We start from the raw sequence: 8,209 nt of genomic DNA on the forward strand, positions 1-8,209 counted from the left end.
TATACGTGACAATCATCTTCTCGATAATTTTTCTGATATTTTTCTTTTACCGCTCCACTGCTCCATTTGTCTTAAGGCAATATGGGGTACAATTAGAATGCTTGATTTTGAACTGATCACATAAATCTTCCATTAACTTACTATTTAAATTCTTTGCATTATTGGTGATTATACATTCAGGCAGGCCATACCAACATATAATACCTTTTCGTATGAATTTGACAACAGCTTGCTTAGTGACACTCTTATGAATTTGACCATTAGATGCCTTTGGTTCAATTGGCTCAGTTACATCCATTCTTCACATAGAGAATGGCCACGGGACTGTTAATACATGTAGGGGCGAAGCTAAAGCATGGATTCTATCAACGTATATTTGACATTAATGAAATTTTCTTGCGTACTTGATGCAATCTGATTCATAGTCAACCAATAAAAACTAGCACGCAAAATTTGTCTTTCCATCATGTGTCGATTTATATGTGCTCCGCAAACTCCCTCGTGAACTTCTTCTAAAATAATGTTGGCTTCTAAAGCATCCATACATCTCAGAAGAATCATATCATAATTTCTCTTGTACAATACTTCTTCGCTAAGAAAGAAACTCACAGCCAACTGTTTTTCCATCAGGCTTCTACTCAATCTCATGCAATACTCTAATTCTTCACGCTTTTTAATTTTTATAGGCTTAATTTCCTCGTTGTTAGCCACATTAAACATGGCAGATAGAGTAGCCAATGCATTTGTTACTTGATTACTTTCACGTGGAACATGCTTGAATGTGATTGACTTGAAAGTTTGAGCAAAGTCTCAAATGTACTTGTTATAGGGAATCAATTTGGAGTCTCTTGTCTCCTATTCACTATTGAGTAGATGTATTACTAAGAGAGAATCCCCATAAACTTGCAACTTCTTAATCTTCATGTCATAGACCATTTGAACTCTCATACTGCATTCTTCATATTCAGCCATGTTATTTATGCAATAAAAGTACAACTTACAGTTAGAGGATACAATTTTCCATAAGAAGATGTTAGAATTTCCCATACAACATGTTTTCGACTCTGTTGAATTCATTAACATGATAAACTTGCTCATCTAGTATAAAAACTATTATACATGCAACACAACACAGCGGAACCTAGACTAATCATAAACATACATGAAGTGTAGCCCGCAAAGAACTGATTGTGCAAGTAAACCTGAAGACACCTTAACCAAAACATAACCCACAAAGGTTTATACAACCGCAACTCCTAAAACTTACCCAAACTATAGAGTATCTATATCATACTAAGACATATACATCATAACACAACAGACTCTATGCATAACTCTAACCACGTACTGGCAATCGATATTGGACCTGCAGCAGACTAAGGCAGTCTATCAGGCATCAGAATCTCGATCTCTACCTGGAAAGTGGGTAAAACTGTAACGCCCCCGAATTTTCGAGGTAAATTTTATCATTTTGTGTGATTTTTTAGGAAATTTAAAATATTGGCGTAAATTCTCGATTTCCTTCGAAGAGGGTAGAAAAAAAGAAAAAGAAATTTAGGAATACGAATCTCTTTAAATTTAATATTTTGTAAATTGGTATAATAATAATATAATTATGATTTATTATTATCATTATTATTAATATTATGTATTATTATTATAATTTAATATTAATATAAGTATTATTTAATATTAATAATAATAATATTATTATTGTTTAATATTATATGCATTATTTAATATTTTTTTTATTATTCAATGTTAATATTATTTTATATTATTATTATTTTATATTATTATTATTATTATTATATATGTATATATATATATTTATACTTTTTTAAAAAAGAACCTTAGCCCCGCGCGCGACACCCTCCTTGCCGCTCCATCCTCTTCTTCTTCCTACATCGTCCGACAGCCGTCGTCTCCATCCTTTCTCCTCCATTCGTGTCTCCACCTCCGTCCGGGCGTCCTCGCCTGCCTTCACGAAGCCAACGCCACGCCGTTCTTCTTCTTCTTCTCTTCAGCTTCTTCACTCAACGAACGCAGCCATCATCCGTGCGTTTGCGTCGTCTGCCATCTTTGTAGCCGCACATCACCGACGGAATCCCCAAATCGGCGTCCGTCCGTCTGCAGCCGACGTCTCTCTCTCTCTTTTCGTCTCCGCCACCACCGGCGGCTTCTCCCTTCTCATCTCGTGTTCCCGACGCAGACAGAACACCGAGGGGAGCTGCTCTCTTCCGCCGTCGTTGTCGGGTGGAGAAAGGATTTGAACCCGAGCTAGGAATTGAAACCGACCCGAGAACCCGCTTCCAGTCCAACCCGTGATGCAAGCCACAAATCCGAGTTGAGCCGAAGACTGAGCCAAGCCGCGAGCCGGGTCAAGCTGAAGACCGAGCCGAGCCGCGAGCCGAGTCACGTCGAGTTGAGTCGCGAGCCGAGTCAAGCCGAGTTGAGCTGCGAGCCGAGCCGTGAGCCGAGCCAAGCCGAGGGTGAGTCGCGCCGAGCCGAGGGTGAGCCGAGCCACCTAAGTCATATTTTTTCTCCCTCCACTTCAGGTCACGGTGAGTCTTCGGTAAAGATCATTTTGGTAATTTACCCAATGTTGCTATAACCGTTTCGAGTTTGAATATTGGAGTAAGACTGGGTCCTATCTTTCGTTCCTTGAAGGTGGTAGGGGTTTGACGCTCAAGTTCATGGTCCCACGGCAAGTTCATTTGGGAATAGCTCCCTTTACTCGGGTAAGCCGACGTTGTCGTTTCGAATGATTTAAAAAGGTGACTTTTACTGGTGTCATCGTTTAAACACTTGTGTTTTCGTTTAGGTGGATCTGTTGAGCGTGGACTCGATCGAGGGGCATAACCAAGTATCAGGTAAGGGTTTTCCTACTACTGGACCTTGGATCGAGGCTGGAAACGTAGTAATCCACAGGGGATTACACGTTAGTAACTGTACTGAATAAATGGAAGTATGTTTGACTTTTAAGTATCATTGCTATGCTCTTGTCTGATGTGAAGGTAACGTGACCGCTAGTTGTAGCTTGTGTGCCATTGGGTGTAAGGAGTTGTTTACGGATAGACACCGATGCTCGGATGTTCGGTATATTGTAGTTATGTTAATGGGCTACGTTGTGGATTAGAATTGTATGTCGATTAGGTATGTGGTAGTCTTTTGTCTGGACATTGATCATGGAGTTTGGTCGTGGAAGGTTTGAGTTATGTTGAAGAACCAGTTCAGATTCTCGATAGAAAGGAACAAGTTTTGAGAAACAAAACGATTCAACTCATAAAGGTTTTGTGGAGACATCATGGAGCGGAGGAGGCAACTTGGGAACCAGAATATCAGATGAAGACGAGATATCCGATACTTTTCAGTCAAGGACATTCTAAATTTCAAGGACGAAATTTTCTAAAGGGAAGGTAAGTTGTAAACCCGATATTTTCTTGGTTTAATTTCTTTAAATGTAGAAAGAAAAAAAGAAAAAGAAAATAGAAATTAAGTGTAAATATATATATATATATATATATATATATATATATATATATATTTATATATTAAATAGTTTTATTAAATAAAGTAAAGAAAAGAAAGAAAAGAAAGGATAAAAAGAAGAAAAGGAGAAGAAAATTTCATTTTTTCTTTTCTTCTTCTTCTTCTCTTCCCTTCACCGCCATGATTTTTGAAGACATCCAACTTCCATTTTTTTTTGTTTTTTCTTCTTCAATTTGCAGAGAACTTCTAAGAGAGAGTTTGGAAGAAGAAGAGAAATTTTACTAGAATTTTGAGGTTGAAGAAGAGGAGGAGAACTCAAGCAAAGTGTATCCATGGCTGAATTTTAGTTCATTCTGCAGATCACTGGTTTTTAATTGGGTTTGAACTCTTCAAAAGGAATTAAGAGGTGAGATTTACATTTACTGAAAGTTAACTCATTTTCAAACAAACTTTATGCAAAACGTTGGAGCAAATTCGGATATTTATTTGGTGCTTTTTGATGAAGAAAACAGGGCAGTTGGTTTTCACTCGAAATCAGGAGGTCCCTGGTTTTTCTTGTATTTCAGAGTGTATCGGTGGAATTAAAATCTCTATTTTGTATGGTTGGAAAGCCTATTCAATTTACTACAACTTTCATAAAGAAATTGTAAACCAAAAACGACTAAAAATTAGTTAAATTGTAGGGACAAGTTAAAGAGGTCATGTGCGCGCGATTCTGGAAGTGGTTCTGTTTTGAGGGTTATATGTGTTTATGCACGGGGAATCAGATTTATATGTCTTCAGGTAAGTTTTATAGGATCTCAAAATGAAGATTTTGATAAAGAATACTCATTTTGGTTAAGTATTGAGAAAGTTATAGTCCTTTGAAGTTTATGTTAGAAATCTGGAAATTTTAGAGAATTGTTGAAATAGGATTTTATTTCTTAAGCTTTGTTTTCATGAGCGTCATCTTTGGTGCGACATGTTATGTATATCTTTAGGAAACCAGAATGTTTAGAGTTTTAATACTCGGTTGGGTTGTTGGCAGGCCGAGAAGAATTAAACCGAGCTTATAGACCAAGGATCTAGCCCAAGACTGTGAGTGACAAAACCAACTTTGAAATATTTTCCATAATTGTTATTATGATTGAATGCGATAAATGTTTATTTACGAAGCCATTAAAGGTATTTGAATTTCATGACTATTTTCAAGTATACATTTGGAGACTAGATTTCTTAAAGAAATTTATGCTAGCACGTAGATATTAAATGTTTGGAAAGTATTTAAACAACAATATTTTAAGCAAAGCATGAATTAGTATGAAGTTTTGTTTTAAGAACTACAATTTTCCACGAAAGAGCTGAGTAGAGTTCGAGCTTTGTGTAAAATTATAAGCAGGCATGTTTTAATATTTTAAGATGATTTATGAAATTTTCATTAACTACATGACTGAGATCTTGAGCCTGAGGCTAGAGATTACCGTGTGCACACTGGTTAGATTCCGTTGTTGACGTTGAGTGTACTCCGTAACAACGATGCTGTCGTGAGTGCTGGGCAGGCCCCACTACGACAAAGACGATGGGAGTGCTGGGCGGGCCCTACTACATCGTAGTGCTTGTAAACGTTGTTGTACTAGGTGTACCCTACACAACGTAGATTCGTCATGTTAGTTAAAATGCTTCGATATACTTGATATGCCTTGCTAGATTTCAATGATGAACATGCTGAGTATTTAAGGAAGCTATTCTTACTACTACGCATTTACATTTACGACTTGTATAAACAGATTTATATGTGTAAAGTTTTCACGTGCTCTTATCTTTAAATTCATAGTTTTAAACTGAGTCACTCACTGAGCTTCATAGCTCACCCTTTCCAAAATGTTTTACCCATTTTCCAGGAATTGATCGACTTCCCGGTGCCTGATAGACGTCCTTAGTCTGCAGAAGCTTCATTATCGATTGCCAGTACGTGTTTTGAGTTGGCCATAAAGTCTGTTGTGTTGTGATGTATATACACCCTTGTATGTTATAGATACTCAAAAGTTTGTATAAGCTTTAGGAGCTATAGTTGTGTAAATTTTGTTGGTTATATTTTGATTAAGGTGTCTTTAGGTTTACTCGTGAAATCGGTAAATTTTGAGGTACACTTCATGTATGTGTTTGACTAGCTGTGTTTGACTAGCCTAGGATCCGCTGTGTTTTGTGGCATGTACAATAGTTTATATACTAGATTGGCAAGTTCATCACATGAAAGTTTTAAGCAGAGTCGACAGATACAGGTACAGAAAAGCGTTATTCGTCGGCTTCACGCCATCTTTCGATCTAAGGTAGCAGGTAGTCCGGGAGGGGGTGTGACACTCCACTTCGGGTCACGGTGAGTCTTCGGTAAGGATCATTTTGATAATTTACCCAATGTTGCTATAACCATTTCGAGTTTGAATATTGGAGTAAGACTGGTTCCTATCTTTCGTTCCTTGAAGGTGATAGGGGTTTGACGCTCAAGTTCACGGTCCCACGGCAAGTTCATTTGGGAATAGCTCCCTTTACTCGGGTAAGCCGATGTTGTCGTTTCGAATGATTTAAAAAGGTGACTTATACTGGTGTCATCGTTTAAACCCTTGTGTTTTCGTTTAGGTGGATCTGTTGAGCGTGGACTCGATCGAGGGGCATAACCAAGTATCAGGTAAGGGTTTTCCTACTACTGGACCTCGGATCGAGGCTGGAAACGTAGTAATCCACAGGGGATTACACGTTAGTAACTGTACTAAATAAATGGATGTATGTTTGACTTTTAAGTATCGTTGCTATGCTCTTGTCTGATGTGAAGGTAACGTGACCGCTAGTTGTAGCTTGTGTGCCATCGGGAGTAAGGAGTTGGTCGTGGAAGGACGGTGAGTCCGATTTTGATTGACTAGTTGACTGGATCTAGGGATATCACAATGGTGTGTGAATTGGAAACGCATATAGCAACTGAGGATGTAGTTGTTTAAACCTATACTATCTGACTGGCGAAGCCTATGGCGAAATTGTAATATGAATGTTGTTGGGGTACGACTGTTGTAGACGGTTTAGTATGGACTGAGGGGTAACGGTTAGCTTCATCTATGGTGTAGTGTACCTTACGGATAGGTGTATCCTTCGGGATCACTAGACTGATACGTGCATCCTTCGGGATCACTAGACTGATACGTGCATCCTTCGAGAGCACTAGACTGATACGTGCATCCTTCGGGAGCACTAGACTGATATGTGCATCCCTCGGGATCACTAGACTGATAGGTGTATCTTTCGGGATCACTAGACTGATACGTGCATCATTCGGGATCACGAGACGGATGTGTGCGTTCTACGAAACCACTAGACTGTTATGTAGGGTACCCCTGAATAGGAAGTTAACTGTTGTTCCCTAACGGGCCCAGTAGTGGGTCCCTTACTGGATATATTTTATACTCACCTTTTCTCTTCTTTAACTTTTCAGGTAAGGGTACAGCGAGGGGCAGACCGACGAGGGGCAAGAAGGATGCGTGAAGGCCATATGGATGCGTCTGGTTTTCTTTATGCTTCCGCTGATGTATTTTGTTAGAATATTTGGTTTTGTGATTGTGAGTTTGATGACTTGAGTATTGTATTTGAAACTCTCGTGACTGTGATTTAAAATAGGGTCCGAAACTATTTTTGTAATATTTCTAACGTTTTTAATGAATCGTAACCGGTCCGTTATGAGTTTTTTTTATGTTTTGTGGTCGAGTCTTAGTACTGAGTAGTGACCTCAGCTTAGTCCGGAAAGTTGGGTCGTTACAAAAACATTTTGAAAGAGTAAGCTATAAAGCTCAGTAAGTGACTACTCAGTTTAAAACTATAAATTTAAATGGAAGAGCACGTGAAAGCCTACATATATAAATCTATTTATAAAGTCGTAAATATTAACATATAATAGTAAGAATAGCTTTCTCAAATACTCAGTATGTACATCATCGAAATCTTGCAAGGCATATCAAGAATATCAAAATATTTTAACCAACACGACAAATCTACGTGGTGTAGCGCATGCCAAGTACAACCAACGTTTACAAGCTCTACGATGTAGTAGGGCCTGCCCAGTACTCACGATAGCATCGTTGTCACGGAGTACACTCAACGTCAACAACGAAACGTAACCTACGTGCACATGGTACCACATAGCTTCGGGTTCAGATACCTCAGTCATGTAGTTAATGGAAATATCATAAGACATATGAAAACATTAAAACATGCATGCTATCTTTATCTCTCGTAAAGCTTGAGCTTACTTAGATTTTTCGTGAAAAGTTGTAGTTCTTAAAACAAAATTTGGTAACTCATGCTTTGATTGAAACGCAGTGGTTCAAATACTTTCCAGACATTTGTTAATCACGTATTAGCATAAGTTTTCATTAAGAAGCCTAGTCTTGAAACACATACTTGAAAATAATTATGGAATTCAAATGATTTTCATAGCTTCATAATTAAACATATACAGCAGTCAATCATAAAAAATAATTAGGAAGAAATATTTTCAAAACTAGTTTTGTCACTCACATTCTTAGATTAGTTTCCCCCGTGTGTAAATTCGACCTATTTTGTCTTAGCCTGTCAAACAACCAGACCGAGTATTGGAATCCTAAATATTGTGATCTTCAAATTTTATTCCACACATTTCTCAAAATTCCGAGTACGACATGGCTTCTTAATGCTTAAGAAGTCTAACTTTAAGAAA

The sequence above is a fragment of the Cucumis melo genome, chromosome 5 (genome assembly GCF_025177605.1).
Source record: "Cucumis melo cultivar AY chromosome 5, USDA_Cmelo_AY_1.0, whole genome shotgun sequence".
In the NCBI taxonomy this organism is placed as follows: Eukaryota; Viridiplantae; Streptophyta; class Magnoliopsida; order Cucurbitales; family Cucurbitaceae; genus Cucumis; species Cucumis melo.